The 17395-nt window shown below is 39.9% G+C and overlaps 1 protein-coding gene across 4 annotated transcripts in view; it reads right to left on the reverse strand.

Annotated features, from left to right (window-relative positions):
• Positions 1 to 9436: 9436 nt before the first annotated feature.
• Positions 9437 to 17395, reverse strand: part of LOC309392508 (vomeronasal type-2 receptor 1-like) — a 378052-nt gene continuing 370093 nt past the window's right edge. For all 4 annotated transcript variants that reach the window (XM_081953810.1, XM_081953812.1, XM_081953811.1 and 1 more), the window contains exon 6: positions 9437 to 9490. The gene's annotated coding sequence lies outside the window, so the exon portion shown is untranslated. The remainder of the gene's footprint in view (positions 9491 to 17395) is intronic.

A 17395-nucleotide genomic window follows, 5' to 3' on the forward strand; every position in this document is an offset into this window, starting at 1 on the left:
GGTAACTTTAGCATTAGATACTTTAACAAATGAGAAGAAGAAAGCTGGATAGATATGTTTTTTTTTAAGTTTAAGCAGCAAATGCAATGGCCGAAAGCATTTTATTTAATTCTATATTTTTTCTTTAATTTCCTGCAGAAACTCAAATCAAATAACATATAAAGCATAACTATTAAAGTTGCCTTAGATTGGCACCCTGGTTTGAAAATTTATTAACATTTGATTTGATTGCGTATATACACTTATGATTTTGATGATGCTGTGAATCACATATAAAGTGAGAAAATAAATGAACTCCTTATAGCCAGAACTTTGACAAAGGCAGGAGCCTTAAAAGCTTTTATTTTCCACACCCAGGTCCGTTACAGGCAGTCCTCAACTTACGGCTGTATGGCTAATAATGCTTCAAAGTTACAACAGCCTCAGATAAAGTGGCTTACAACCTGTACTCGCACTTACGACCATCGCAACATCCCTGTGGTCACCTGATCACAATTTCTGACCTTTTTTTGTGTCAATTTCAGGCATTGGGGAAGCCGCAGTTGCTTAATCAAAGACTGATTTGCTTAATAACCGTATGACTTGCTTAATGACAGTGGTGATTTGCTTAACAACCTTGGAGGTGTTGACTCTTTGAGATCTGTATGCAATGAAATTTCATTTTAATGTATGATGATTAGTCTACATTTAAAGTGACAATAAAGTTTATTCTATTCTATTCTATTCTATTCTATTCTATTCTATTCTGTTCTGTTCTGTTCTGTTCTGTTCTGTTCTGTTCTGTTCTGTTCTGTTCTTCTTTGATAATGTCAAGATGGACGCCTGGAGATGTAGCCATGGCAACGGGGTTTATTTTTTTATTAGCTGGGATTTTTTGCTGCTTCTTCGGTCTGATCCACTTGGATAGGGGGATTCTGGGCAGAGAGTCATTGGAATGTACCAACTCCAGAAATCTTCAGGGGGTTGTTCTTGACCTTGGGGGGGGGATGAGAGAGCAGCCCAGAAAATGTGTGTGTGTGTGTGTTGTGTCTGAGGCCTCCATCGAGGGGAGGAGCCTCCACTTTGGCACCAATGGATCCCTTTGCTCCTCTCTCATCCATCCATCTTCCCTGTGCAGAATGTGGGCCTCCTGCCCCCTCTGAGCCCCCATCACAGCCAACACAGGGATCTCTTTCCTTCGGGGCCCCTTTTCCATGGGATCCCATGGTGGCCAGGAAGGATCTGGGCTCCTTGTGATCACCAGGAAGGGATCCCAGAGAAAAGGGGGCAGGAAGGACCTCAGAGCATCTCTAGGGCGACCATGAAGGAGGAGACCAAGAGAGACTCGGCTTCTCTCCTTCTGCAACTTCTGGGAAACAGGGAATGTCTGAATGTCGCCTTTGAGTCATAAGACGGTTTATCCGATTTCACCATCTCTGTGCCTCACTTTCTCCACTGCTCTTACAAGGTCAGGGAAGGGCTGGTTAAGACTCCTCAGTACACAGTCAGATGTTTCTATTTTATCTAAAATTCTAGTTTTTAACTCACTGGGGTTTTTAAAGAAAAAACTGGCCAGCCACTTGTCTGAAATGGTATAGGGTCTCCTGCTTGAGCAAGGGGTTGGACTAGAAGACCTCCAGGGTCCCTTGCAACTCTATTCTGATTCAAAATAGACTCAAAAGATCCTCCCTCTGCAGAGAGCTTTGTATATATCATCCAAACCTATGGACTATCAAGGACATTTTAGGTTCCTTGAAAATCCATTAAATGGATTACATGAAATTAAATTTCTAAATAAAAATCCAGAGGCTTTAGGTTTTCTATTTCACTTTTACTATTAGATTTCCCAGGTCCGGGTCCAGTCTTAGTAAAATCATTCAACATTTGTGGAGGAACCTGCAGCCCAGCAGCCCTGCCCTGGAGGCCCAGATGGAGAAGACCTTCCCCAGATGACCTGCATTGGGCAACCAAAGGGCCAAAAAGCCCACGATACACTTATTGCCTGGTTCAAAATTCAGGCCAATCCCCCCTCCTCAATTCTATTCACAGGCAGTCCTTGACTTACCACCACAGATGGGCCTGGAATTTCTGCCATCAGTCGTTGCAGTGATCAGGGTGAAGCAGACTCAATTTATGACCATTTTCATGGAGGTCATTATGCAAGTCATGTACTCATTCTGATCTGGTTCAGGCAGGAACAGGGAATCCTTGAAACTCCCTCCTGCTTCACCAAAATCTCCCTCCGGCTTCTCTGGGGAACGAGGGAGCCATGCCGGGGGGAGGGGTGTTTGAAGAGGGGGCTCAACCAGGGGATCTCACTGCCTGCCAAAGACATCAAACAACCACAGCAGTTTTAGTAGGAATTAATGATATTCTGGGGAGTCCCACAAATTGATTTCTCCTTTTAGAAGAACGCAGTACAGGAAGTCCTTGACTTTCAACCACAGTTGGGACAGATAAATTTGTCATCCAGTGAGACCTCACCTGACCATCACTTGCAACCTTCCCCATTGGCTTCCCATTGATTTTATCTGTTGGAAGCCCCTGAGAAGATTGCAAATGGTCACCACGTAACCCTGGGACCCTGCAACTATTGTCAATGTGAGCCAGTTGTCAAGCGCCTAGATTGTGATCCCGTGACTGCAGGGACACTGTAATGATCTGCTTCTAAGTTGTGTTTCTCAGCCTTGTCATAACTTTCAACCGTTGCTAAATGAATAGTCATAAATCAAAGGGCGGAGGAGAAGACATTCTGGGCAAGGGAGGATGGGCTTGGATCTCTGCTGTTGTTAATCTTCACTTTAAATTGCTCACTTGCTCAGTTTGTCTTCAAAATCTTTGCAGAGCTCCTCCTTTTCTGCAATTAGTTGGATATTTGTCACCACAAGCTCCTTGTTACAATACAATAGCAGATTTGGAAGGTACCTAAGAGGTCTTCTAGTCCAACCCCCTGCCAAGGCAGGAAACCCTATACCGTTTCAGACAAATGGCTATCCAACATCTTCTTAAAGACTTCCAGTATTGGGGCATTCACAACTTCTGGAGGCAAGCTGTTCCACTGATTAATTGTTCTAACTGTCAGGAAGTTTCTCCTCAGTTCTAAGTTGCTTCTCTCCTTGATTAGTTTCCACCCATTGCTTCTTGTTCTACCCTCAGTATTGGATAAGCGGAAAAGCAGACGGACGCCGTGAGGCAAATTCAAAAGGCTTTTATTGAACAAACTTGCGATAGACAAAATAAAGGAGAGAAGCGGGAGCTGTCCCTGCTTGACAGCTATTTATATGGAGCTGTCAACAGGGAGGCCAATCAGAAGGCAGGGATTGCCCGCGTTTAGCCAAGCCACGTCTTAACCAATCAGACGCGGCTTGGCTGTTGCCGGCAGACACAGGGGAAACTCCGGACGTCACTGCCAGGATTCTACCCTCAGGTGCCTTGGAGAATAGTTTGACTCCCTCTTCTTTGTGGCAACCCCTGAGATATTGAAACACTGCTATCATGTCTCCCCTAGTCCTTCTTTCTATTAAACTAGACATGATCAGTTCCTGCAACCGTTCTTCATAGGTTTTAGCCTCCAGTCCCATCATCATCTTTGTTGCTCTTCTCTGCACTCTTTCTAGAGTCTCCACATTTTTTCTACATCATGGTGGCCAAAACTGAGTGCAGTATTCCAAGTGTGGCCTTACCAAGGCATTATAAAGTGGTATTAACACTTCACGTGATCTTGATTCTATCCCTCTGTTGATGCAGCCTAGAACTGTGTTGGCTTTTTGGCAGCTGCTACACACTGCTGGCTCATATTTAAATGGTTGTCCACTACGGCTCCAAGATCCCTTTCACAGTTACTACTGTTGAGCAAGGTACCACCTATACTGTACCTGTGCATTTCGTTTTTGTTGCCTAAATGTAGAACCTTACTCTTTTCACCATTGAATTTCATTTTATTAGATAGTGCCCAATGTTCAAGTTTGTCAAGATCCTTCTGTATCTTTAGCCTATCTTCTGGAGTGTTGGCTATTCCTGCCAGCTTGGTATCATCTGCAAATTTGATGAGTTCCCCATTTATTCCCTCATCCAAATCATTGATGAAGATGTTGAAGAGTACTGGGCCCAAAACAGAGCCTTGGGGTACTCCACTGCATATCTCCCTCCACGTAGATGCAGTTCCATTGAGGACTACACGTTGAGTGTGGTTGGTCAGCCTGTTACGAATCCATCTGGTGGTGATGCTGCCTAACCCACATTCTTCTACTTTATCTAGTAGTAGGTTATGATCTACCTTATCAAAAGCCTTACTGAAGTCCAAGTAAACTATATCGATGGCATTCCTCCAGTCCACTTATTTTGTCAAAGAATGCAATAAGATTAGTCTGGCATGATCTGTTTTTGACAAACCCAGGTTGGCTTTTGGCTATTATTTTGTTTGCTTCTAGGTGTTCGCTAATTGTTCTGCAACTGGAGCTCCTCTTTTTCTGACATCAGCCTTGAAATTCCCATGGTCTTCCTGTAAATCGTGAAGAACAGAGAGAAATTGGCTTCCTATTTTTTTTACTTAAAACATGAAACTTTTTCTTAAATTAAAAAAATATTAAACATAACTTTGTGTTTTGTGTGTCTTTCTCTGTGTGTATACCAATTCAGTTTTTCTATTTCTGCTATAACAACCAGCAGTTTCGCCTTACAGGAAACAATCCTTCAGCCATTTATTGGGTTATATGAGAAGCAGTAAAAGTGAGAAATCAGTAAATTTTCATGGACGAGCTATACCCGAATATTTAGACAGGACATTATTCAACCTTTTTAATCATCATATTTTCCCCCTAAAAGATTTCACATTGCAGTGTTAAACCTGGATTAGTCACAGGGACCAGATGTTGAGCCTTCTGAACTTTCAGACTTGTGCTGGGACCCATCCTGAGGGAACTTCTCTCTACCAGAATGTGTGCTCTGGGATCTTCTATAGATAGCATTTATGTGGTGCCTAGTTGTATGTAGTTGGTTCCTCTCAGCTCCTAAGTACCTGGTAAACTGGTGGTAAATCAGCATTCAAGGGCCCCGTTTCCCAGACTTGTCTGTCCTACCGAATCACAGGGACAGTCCATGCAAGGGATCCGGTAGATTAATTAGAAGTATCTCACACCTCCAAGAAAACTCTGCAATGCGTGATTTATCCTCACATGGTAGCCTCTGGACTGTGTGCGATACCCATTTGCAGATCTTGGAAGCTGCGTTCTGTTGCTTCCGAAATGTTTTTGATGTACGACAGGGTGTGCCATATAGTTGGTCTTATACCTTCTTCATGTCTCTCCTTTGTTTGTTGTGCAGGCATCTTGTAACAAATGATCATGGGCACCCATTATGCCTGAACTGTTCACGTAGGAACCTGATCTCCACTTGTTTAGCTTGATGGATACTACAGTGGGTTCTCACCATGGTTTCTAGGATTCCACCTTCCTGCTGGTGGAGAAGGACATCTAAAAGTGGCAGTTGTCTGGCTGTTTCTTCCTCTGTTGTGAATTGTCTGTGTGGGAAGATGGAGTTCAGTGGGGTCTGGAAGCCTTTCAGTGCATTTCTTTTGATGACGACACACAGGTCATCCATGTAGCGGCACCAAAATGTAGGTGTGGTTTTGAAATACACAGTGTTCTAGTTCACACAGGACAGTTTCTGCAATGACTCCTGATATTGGGGGTCCCAAGGCACCCCTTTTTTTTGCTCCTACATTTCCCTTTTGAAAGTGAAGAAGAGATGTTGGCAACACTGGAGCAGCTTCCTGATTTGTATTGTTCTGATCTGTGTTGTCCTCTTCTAGTTTTCCATCTGTTCCTTCGCATGGTGGATGCAGAGGGAGGGATGGAAGTAGAGATACTACCTTCAAGGATGACCATGATCTAACCAGGAGCCACATTGAAGCCTGGCAGTTTTCTCACAACTGGTGTGGATAATGTGACTGTTTTGTTTGAGGGGAGGGAGGGTCAGAAGCTTAAGAGTTGTGTCAGTCATTTAGCTAGGTTTTAGGGAGGGGTCTCTCACAATGCTACAATAGGTCTGAGGGCGGCTCCTATTTTGTGTATCTTGGGGAATCTATAAAATCTCACTGTGGCTCTCATCATCCCACACTCCTTTTCCGTTATTCACTTCTTTTGTTTGAGTTGTGTGAGAGAAGTGTGTAGTTGTGAGACCGACATTCCCATCTCTGGTGCTTTTGCTGGTCTGAATGCAGAGGGATCCTTGAGGAGGGCGAAGGTCTTAGGTTCAGGATCATCACCACCGTTGAGAGGCCTTTGGCTGACGGCGAAATAATAACGTCCTGATCTTGTTTCCGGCCTTTCAAGGTGCGTTGCTCCTTCTGGGCTGAGTGTCTTGTTGGGTTTGTGTGTGACCAGCATGGCCGACACTTTTTGTGTGATGGCCTCTTTTTCTGGCTCTTCTCTCTCTCCTCTGAGGCATCTGGAGCCCAAGGCTCCTCTCAGTTCTCTTGGTGCAGCATCTCACTCGGTAAACCTCTCATCCTGTTCGAGGATTCGTGGTTCCTGCTGACTGAAACCTGCAGGCTTTACACTCTGCACATGCGGAGACACTCCGTGAACTCTTGGTGCAAATGGAAAGGATGGAATTTGAGGGGTGGATGGAAGCCGGGGTGGGTTCCGTCTGCTGCTACTGCCGGTTTGGTCAGGGATGTGCTTGATGTGCGCTACACGGGCATGCGCACTACTAAAAACAATGTTTCTGCACATGTGCAGAAGCAAAAAACAAGATGGCGGCGCCTATGGCACTGCCAAGAGAACCAGTTCAGGGGCGTGGCAGGCTGAGTTACTACCTACTTGACCAAACTGGTCTCCGTTCTTCCACACAGAAAGGTCACACTGAGCGCCTCCAAAAGCTGAATCCCCCCTGGCTTCTTGGACACCTCTGACCATTGCTCAGATGAGCTCACAGCAGGGCCAGGATGGCTTAGAATTGGGGTGGAAAGGACCACAAACAGCCAACAAAGCTCCCCAGATTAAGATTAGACTCTTAGACACAGACTGTGGCCTCCCATATATTCCTAAATGGTGCCTTTATGTTGCATCAGGAAAGCAAATGGGATCAGTCTCACAACACTCATCCTAAGGGGTTCCCCACTGTTGCCCCTGGTTGCTGATCAAAGATTGGGAATTCCACTCCTGATACCAGTTTTTCTGGAATCAAATACAGGAGCCAAAAAAGCAATAATCAAGGTTCACTGCAGTTATTATTTATTCATTGTTCAGAGGAGGAATTTTCCTCCATAAAATAGTGGATGAAATCCCACAGAAGGAAGGATTCATATTTATATATTTCATGAAAGAAGGAACAAAATGATAATCATACATATGCATATTTAATAGATAAGGTAAGCATGAATATTCATCATTAGCAAGCCTAAGTTCTTTCCAAGAATATGTTGTTGAATAAATTAAAAAACAGTTTCATTTCTATCACAATTTTTGTAAAATATATTGAGAAATAAGGGTCTCAAGTGTTGCCCCATGCATTCCTTCTATATTTTTATCTTGTTAATGCACATTTGAATTCCTTCAACAAATTGCTTTCCCTCACAGTCTTTCAGCAGCTCTTTAATTATTTCAAGAAAAATCATTGGCCCATTCATGAATAGAAAAGAGAGAACAGCTTGGATCATTTTCTATGTTTTGCTTCTTGGAACATGTTGAGACTTGAAATTCCTCTGTCTCACATTTCCATGGTTCTTCTGGCTGTCAGCTGCTCCTTTGTGTTCAGGTCTGGCCTCAGAAGGATAATGTAGCACTTGGGGATGAAGATGCAGCCCAGCAGCCCAGCACTGGAGGCCAGGATGGAGAAGACCTGCACAGCCACCATGTATCTCCCTTTGGTGCTCAGGTAGGTGGGCACAAAAGTCACCCAGACGCTGCAGAAGACCAGCATGCTGAAGGTGATCAGCTTGGCTTCGTTGAAGGCCCCAGGCAGATTCCTGGCCAGGAAAGCCACCGTGAAGCAGATGGCAGCCAGGAAGCCCATGTAGCTGAGGGTGACGTAGAACATGACAACGGCCCCTTCGTTGCATTGCAGGATGATCTCTCCAGACTGGGAGTGGAGGTCAGAGTCAGGGAAGGGGGGAGAAACTCCCAGCCAGATGGAGCAGATGATAATTTGGAGAGCAGAAGAAGAAAGGATGATGGAGTTGGCCAAGGTCTTCCCCAGCCATCTCTTCACTCGGTTTCCTGGTTTTGTGGCCAGGAAAGCCAGCACCACCGTGATGGTTTTGGCCAAGAGAGAAGAAATGGCAACTGAGAAGATAATGCTGAAAACCATTTGTCGGAGAAGGCAGGTGGCTTTCCTTGGTTGACCAATGAAAAGAGAAGGAGACAAGAAACAAAACAGGAGGCAGACCAGGAGGATGTAGGAAAGGTCCCGGTTGTTGGCTTTGACAAGGGGAGTTTTGCCATATCTAATAAATATAATTAAAACAAGGTCTGTGGTTAGGAACAAGAGTAGGGCAAAAGAGACCAGGATAATGCCCAGATATTCTTCATAAGAAAGGAAAGTTACAACTTTGGGGATACATTGGACTCTCTTCTCATTTGGATATTTATCATCTGGACACTTGGTGCATTTTTTGGTATCTGAGAAATCCAAAAAGCAACAATAATAATAATAATAATAATAATAATAATAATAATAATAATAATAATAATAATAATAATAATAATAATAATAATAATAATAATAATAATAATAATATATATATAATATATAATATATAATATATAATATATAATATATAATATATAATATATAATATATAATATATAATATATAATATATAATATATAATATATAATATATAATATATAATATATAATATATAATATATAATATATAATATATAATATATAATATATAATATATAATATATAATATATAATATATAATATATAATATATAATATATAATATATAATATATAATATATAATATATAATATATAATATATAATATAATACTATAATATACAACTTTTTATGCATCGTTTTTGGAGGATAACATAATGTAAGTCTGCTTCAGATAAGAAAAAACAACAGACCTAAAACAATTTCTGAAGTTTTAAAGAACTGAGGTTTTCCTAGAAAAACAGATTACAAAGTGGAAGTATTATTGTCCCTGCCAATGGTAAGGCCTGCACAATCTGCCTTACCTTCCTATCTCTTCCTAACTGTTCCTTCAAGATGTTTTATTAGTCTTCCCTTTAGATAAGAATTTATTCATTTTGTAAAATAAACAAAAAAACAGTTAAGCTTCAAAAGCATCTTCCACCATGTACTTTCATCAAAATGCTCTGGATTGATCCACTTCCACAAAGCCTCCCATTTTCCTCAGTTTGACCCACCTTCCTGAGTTGAGAAGGTCCCCTCCGGACAAGGAACGCAGTCATAGCAGCAAACTGGCTCTCCTTCTCGAGCCCTCTTGACAAATCCAGGATGACAACTTTCCACACATATGGACTGAGGCAGGGACTGAGCAGAAAAACAAGGAATGCAAAACTGTGTTAGAACCCGCCATCCATGGAAAATGGGGATAGATATGGACATTAGTTAAGTAGCCTCTGGGCTTCACTTAGGTAAATGCGAAATTTCTGGCTAGTTCCAAATGACAACCATGGAGATATATCTACTTTCAGATTCTTCATTTAGTTTCTGCATTTTGCTTTTGGAATTTAACATTACAATAACATACTTTTCTATTGCAAAAAAGTCTTTTCTACTTAATAAAATCTGGAGGGATGGAGTTGAAAAATGATTTCATCTTTAAGTGACAACCAGTTGGTTTCTCCTCATTGCCGTCCATTCCATTCTTCATATACCCATGATTGTAAAGCACAATGATGTATCCCTATTAAAATTTCTTTTGGAAATTAGTACAAAGAGTGACCCAGTTAATATAGGGAGGACAAATTCCTTTCGTGTTAGGGCTGTCAACTTGAAATCAGATGTTCTTCATTTGTTTGTATAATTTATCTGTTCAATTCCTATGCTGCCATGCTGCTGAATTAAGAATAAAATCAACTCTAGTTTTTAGAATTGTAGTGAGGTGAGATGGAGGTGAGGTTGTGAGAATGTCCCTCAAAAAGGGTAGATGTGGCATCTTTTGCCTGGGTCAGAAAGGGGTATTTCTAAAGCCCATCTAGTTATCCAGGACAAGGTCCTTTCTGCTGAAGAACTACAATTAGGTGGCATCAAGTGGCATTGGGGAAAAAAGAACCAGATGTAATATTAGTTAAATTTGGAGAATACTTTTTTCTTAGAGAGACTGAAGGTATCTAACATAAGATAAAGAATTGTATTCCAAGAGTTTTCAGATGAAGGCCAAATATAAGTAGTGTTTCTTTCAAATTGTCCCTCATTACATTTGATATCAGGGAGGGCTTTTCTTTCGATCAAAGAAATGTTTTAGTACTTCAATTTTCTGTCAGGACTTTATACAACATGAGACATTATACAAACCATACATTGTTGTAAATTGCCCAGAGTCATTCTGGACGGGGAGACAAGCAGGATATAAATTTGGAGTTGTTGAATCCTAATTGCAAAGCTTATTTCCCACTGGGATCCACAGGACCTCCAGCCAGTCTTGAATAAGCTTCACTGGATCCAGTCCAAACCTGAACTCAGAAACCGATCAACGTAATTGCCTTCTTCCCTTCTATTTGAGGACAAGGAAGAAGTGATTCTGAAGCTATCAGCACTACAATCCCCAGCACTTGATGGCTTCTCTCACCAGGTTTATGGAGATAATAAAATACAGGGAGGACCCAAAAGAGCCATCATCTACAATTGTCACCCTAGATCATTTGTTCTGTTGGGAGTATATTCCTAGTGTTGGGTAGGCAATATATATCTATATACAATAACAAATGGTCGTTGTTGCTTTAAATGGGTGAATGTACTTATCAGCTTTAATTAATTTTACAATAAGAGGGAGTCAGGAGAGCTCACTCTCTCTCTCTGCTTGTCCTATGCTTGATAACTACTTGCTCGCTTGATGACTGGAACGTGAACTGCGACTGTAAGCAATTGTTTTTTCTTTGAATTGTGTTTGGACATATATCTACTATCACTGCTTGTGAAGCAATTATTAGTAGTAAAGCTACTTGTTTTTTCCTAGCAGTGTCTGAAACTTTATTCGTGTGTTTTTTCTACTAGCAACGATCTTTCTCTCTAGCTGTACATTCCGCTGCACTATTTTCTGTCTCCCAACAGAGATACCCATAAGATGTTCGACATGGCTGAATCTGCTTAAAACATTGTTCCATACTATAGCATTTGAAGGATACTTCCTTCAATATTATTGAAGCCTCCCAAGCAGTCATTAGTTCACATTCCATTCTCTGTGAAGGTCATCTACAACAGTTTAACCCACTTGAAATGGTTCCCAAGGCTTTGGAAAACAGAAAAGACACCTTGTTGAGCAACTTTAGCCATAAAAGAGTATCTTGATTGACAGTAAGGCTTTCTCTTTCAAAACTCCCCAGGTGCTTTCCAATGGGATCCTTTTTGGGGAAAACCACCAAGCTAATGATATTCAGATCTGCTGCTACATCTCCATTTTGGTCCAAGTACAGGATATCCGGAGAAAAATTGCAAAACTTGTCTTTTGACAGAAAGGGATGAAACTAAAATGGAAAGACGCAGAAATTTGAAAAGAAAATAAGTCTTTTCACATTTGAATCTTTCTTCTACAGTTGTCTAATTTGCAAAGCATTCTTAGCTGGGAGAACATGAGTTACTACTATCTTCCAAATTTAAAAACAAAGATTCAGGGAAATTTGTCAATCATATATTAATGAAAAATAATTGACAAAAATTATCGATTATATACAACTTCCTGCAGCAGTCAAAAACATTTGAAAAAAACAAACCAATAGAGATTATTCATAAACTCCTTGAAATCAGTGAATACTAGTAAGTGTGGGTTTTCTCAGGCTACTCTTAGATAAACAGACATGATCAGAAGAGCTCATTTTACTTTAGTATAATGAATAATATAGAATACCATAAGTCTGAAAGTATAAATCCTCCACCAACTCTTCTGTCAGCCTGAAAAGTTAGCCAGGATCCTTTCTGAGTTCCTTTCTCTGACTGTCATGCATCTGAGGCCTCCTCTTTCTCTTATCTGATCATTTCTAGTCAGTATCTCTTCCCCCATCCCAGGGGTGGAATGCTACTGGTTCGGGCCAGTTCACCTGAACCAGTAGTAAAAAATGCTACCGTTCGCCTGAACTGGTAGTTAAAAAAATGCTTTAAAAAGTTTTTTTAAAAGTTCTGACGATCAGCTGTGCCATGTAATCCTCGGAACTTTTTTAAAACTTTTTTTAGCCTTTTTTTTTACTACCGATGAGCTGTGCGACAATCAGCTGTACCTGATTGGCTGTGAGGTTCCTGCTTGTTGCAGGGGACATGTTGTGTGAAGTCCAGCTGCTTTTGCATTGTGTGTGAGTCAGTTGTGTAGCTTTTGTGTTATTTTTGTGCAGTGTTGGTTTTTGAGCTCTCTGTCACTCTGTGAGGTTCCTGCTTGTTGCAGGGACCATTTTGTGTGAAGTCCAGCTGCTTTTACATTGTGTGTGAGTCAGTTGTGCAGCCACACCCACCCAGTCACATGCCCACCAAGCCACGCCCACCCAGTCACATGCCCACCAAGCCACACCCACAAAACCGGTAGGGACAATTTTTGAATTTCGCCACTGCCCCATCCCCAAAATCATTCCCAGGTATCATTACACTTTGTTAATAGATTGTGGGAATGCTTGATTTTATCAATGAATAAACATATTTCTTCATAAAGTCATTAACTAGTAGATACCTAGTTAAGTGAGGGTTAAATGGTGTGATAATTACATGGGGGAAAACTGCCTTAAAATTGAACTCAAATAATTTTTAATGTTCCTCATAGAACTGGGGAGATATGAATTACAATTATTACTTGATCATCTAGTCTTCAATATAGTCATTAATAAAGGCAGATGGAATTGATATATGATTATTTTTGTGATGCATAATTTATACCAATACTTGGATAAGGCTATTTAGATCACTTTAAAAAGATTTCCAGCTTCCAGAAAAAAATATTTATGATTTCACAATAGAGAATAAAATAAAATCCAGTAGAAAAATATCTGATGTTTATCAATTTGAATTTGACAAACTATGGTATCTCGTGTAAGAACAAACAGATGGAAACTACAATGTAGATGTATGATTAAGGTTTCATTATTATAATGTATGTATACTGATTATATAAATTGGTCACTGATTATATAAATTGATGGTGTCAACTGATTTATTAGTTAAATAATCATATAATCACATAATTAACTTGATAATTTCATTAATCTGGAAGAAGGATGGTGTACAAAACTTGACAATAATATTTATGAAAATGATTTATTGGAAATTTACAGTGCATTGTAATGTAATAAGAAATTTATAGTGAAATTCTATGAAATGATGTACTGTTGGTATTTAAAATTTAATATTTAAAGAGGTTTCAAATATCTGTTGGAAAAGCAATTGTAAAGAAGGTCCTTTTTATGATATATGGCTGACTTGTGACAAGGCAAAGGAATATAGTGAAAATGTTATGCGCTCAAAAATGGAAAGAGGCGTCAACTCCCACAATCAAAGAATGGATGGAGAATCTGACAGAATTGGTAGAGATGGCAAAGTTAACAACATTGATTAAGGAAAGGAATCTAAATAGCTTGAAAACCACTTCTGGACTTTCTGATCAAAAGAGATGAAAATTGTGTTCTGAGTTTTGTTGATTAAGTAGGTGGTTGTTATAGAAATGACTATTACCTATTTTTCTATGTACAGCATCTGTCGTGATGCCCATTTTTTGAAATATTATCCCATGAGTAATTAAATTGGCCAAACCTCTTGATCTTTTCTACCACAAAGAGGTTCAAATGATACCTCTCCATCTCCTTTGAACGCTTTTTAAAACTGACTAAGTTTGATGGATCCTGGTTAGGACCCCATACCTGCCAGGGCTGCAGCCTTGGAGGCCCCAAACTCTCTTTGACCTCCTTGCTCCTCCTCTTCATTCTGGAGGAATAGGCATCTTTCAAGGTGTGGGCCAGAGTCTTAATGAAACTGTAAATAAATTCAGAGCTTGGGATCCATCTTCTGTTCCATTTCCTTTGGGTCTCCAATGGGGCTTTCTGGGTGCATTTTTTCCGGCCTTTGACAGAAAATACATTCTTTGAAAGCGAACAGTAAAAATAAAGATCTTGAAACTGGGGTTCTACAAAGAATTGAGGTTCAAAGACATCATCTTTTCGCCTTCCTTTTTTCCCCTGATAATAGAATTTCCAAATACTATGAACATATTTGAAAAGTCTGTGATTTGCAATTTTCATATAACCCAGGATCGACATGATGTACACTTTGCCTTCAATGGGTCCTGGCAGACGCATACATGTTAAATGGAAAGGAAGAATTCTGTCCAAAATGGAAAAACTTTCTATGAAGAGAACAAAGACATTAACTTGTCTCCACTTAGAGAGGGCCTCCCTGAAAGGGGCTGCATGTCCAGTTGTTGTGAATTGTTGTGATATAACCACACAAATTCCATTTCTGACAAGCATCGGAGGGAAAGTCCTCATGAAATTCTCTCCAGCCTCCGTGTCTGAAGCAAAGAGGCCAATCAGGGTCCATCTGAAGTGGAGCAGCAGTTGGACAATTACCGGATACCAGATCCCTTGTTTGGGGAGCAAATGGTGGAAAAAGGGGAATTTACTTTTATCACTCAGAGCCTCTGAAGCAGTACTACAACTTATCTAGAAAAAGCAAGGAAGAAAGCTATGTTATATTGGTGGTCAGATAAAGTCCATAATATCACCTTTTAATAAATCCAACTTGGTTCTCATAAATAGAATAATTTATTGTTAATTAGCCTTTAAGCCATTTCAAAATACATAATGTAGAATACAGAACATTAATAACTTCACATATAAAATAGAATGCAAGAAAAAAATTAAGTAAGAAGGATTAAGAATGTAAATCATTTCTGTATCACCCCTACAATTTACCACAATCAGACTCGCATATCCTGTTGAATTGTTTTACTCCAATAAAGAGCAGTATTATATATAATATTTGAATTCTGACTGCACAGGAAATATGTTGCTTTCATGTATGGATCTGAACAAATCATTCGTCTAACGTGCAGTCAAAGAGACTGATCTCTCTCTTTCTAAGAGAATTGACATTCCCAGGAACAGATGTCTTACAGCTTTCTTCTTTGGATCTCCACAAATAAAAGTAGGTTGATTTCAAGGGATGTGGTTAATCCATCAATCTTTAACTCTTGTGTCCTGCTCATGAAATCTTGCTCAAATAAATTCTGCCCTAGGATCTTTTGGCATTTCTGCGTTTCAATACTTGACAATTTGGAAAGTGTCATCCATTGCAATGTGTCTATTGAGGATGGCTACCTCTTTCTTTGCTTCTATATTCCAGATTTTTTGTGTTGCAATCTTTTTTGCTTCTTCTTCTGTTGTACAAGAGAACACAGCTCTTAATATAAGGGCTTGGGGGTAAATTTGGCATTATATACAAAAGTTATATAAATGGGGAGAAAGGTGGATTGCTATGATTAGTTTTTTTAGTGTTTAAGCACCAAATTCACTTGAGCCTTTTCACTAAATGAGTTCCTTTGATGATGTAGGAAGCAATATATAGTTTTTGAGAAAACTACCCCAGGTAAGGAAAAGTGTTACTTGCTCTATTGGCTCGCCATCAAGTAGGCATCTATGGCTATGATGTGATTTTCCAAAAAAAAACCCAAACCCATAACTTTTTACTTTGTTTTGTAAATATTCTGAGAACTATAGGGGCAATAGAATCCAGGTTTTCTTAACACCTACACAATCCATCTTATGACAATGATAACAATATCATTTTATCAGTGTAAATCAGTGTGTTCAAATAAATATGTGGACTTCAGGTTCCTTCACTAGTGCAGGCAGGACGTTAATCTCCAGAGGCATAGAATCAAAATCATGTGACGTATTACTATTGCTTTACAAATCCTTAGTAAGACCACGCCTGGAACACTGCATCCAGTTTTGGTCACTACATTACCAAAAAGATGTTGAGACTTTGGAAAAAATGCAAAGAACAGCAATTAAGATGATTAAAGATCTGGAGACTAAAACATATGAACATATTACTTTCCAAAGCACCAGAGGGCAGGATAAAAAACAATGGATGGAAACTAATCAAGGAGAGAAGCAACCTGGAAATAAGGAGAAACTTCCTAACAGTGAGAACAATTAACCAATGGAACAACTTGCAGTCAGACGTTATGGGTGCATCATCACTGGAGGTTCTTAAGAAGAGACTGGACAGCCACTTGTGTCAAATTGTATAGGGTCTCCTGCTTGAGCAAGGAGTAGGACTAGAAGACCTCCAAGGTTCCTTCCAGCTCTATTCAGATTTACACACAAACCTGTGGGGCTTTATAGATGCCTAATAATGGTGACAACTGGATGGAAATTTTCCCATCAGCTCCATTAAGAAGAGCCAGAAGATTGTCCTTCCTTCCACAGCCGTAGTTGGGGACATTGGCTTCTCCAGTGGAGAGCATGTCCAGCAGGGCATCTGAAATGTGTAAAGTGCTCATAGAGCTGTCATGGAGGTTGTAGCCCAGTGTGAGATTGTGGAAGAGGTGAGAATTCTTGTTGACCAATTGAAATATTAACACGAATACTAAGATTCTTGAAAAACCAGCAGAAACTCTCCTGTAAAAAAATGTTCATATCGTTATTATTATCATTATCATCAAGCGCAACAAGAAAAATCTTTTTTTTTAAAAAAAAATCAGTCCTCCTTGTTTTAACAAGCCTACCAAGTCTTAGGAAGAGGCTATTGATCCAAAACCAACGGCCAGTTATACAAATATTAAAATGGACTAGGCTGAGGAAAAACAAGTGTTTCAATCACTAGCTTAAACAAAGTCCAATATTCAAGTGATGAACTCAGGATTGAACTGGGAGAGGAAAATAATCTGGACTTTCTTCAGTTTTTTTCAACCCCTTCTTTGGATTTCAATCCTTCCCACTAAATCAGACAAAAGGGGCATGCTATGGAAATGAAAACCTTTCAGGAGATTAGACAGGTTCTGCAGTATAGAAGTAAGTGAAATAAGAAGAAAAGGAGGAGAGTATTAGAACTGCAAATGTGGGGAAAGCAATTCCAAATGACTTACGAATGAGATTGACTAGGAGGAGCTGTGTTGAAAGGCAAAGAAATAGGTGATGTTATTCTTTCAGTTATGAATATATGAATGAGATGGTCTCCTGGGCTGTAAAAGCTCCATGGATTGTTTCCATCCTGGTGCTCCAAACTCAGAGGGCATTT

The sequence above is a fragment of the Natrix helvetica genome, assembly GCF_964273705.1.
Source record: "Natrix helvetica genome assembly, chromosome: 5".
Lineage (NCBI taxonomy): Eukaryota > Metazoa > Chordata > Lepidosauria > Squamata > Natricidae > Natrix > Natrix helvetica.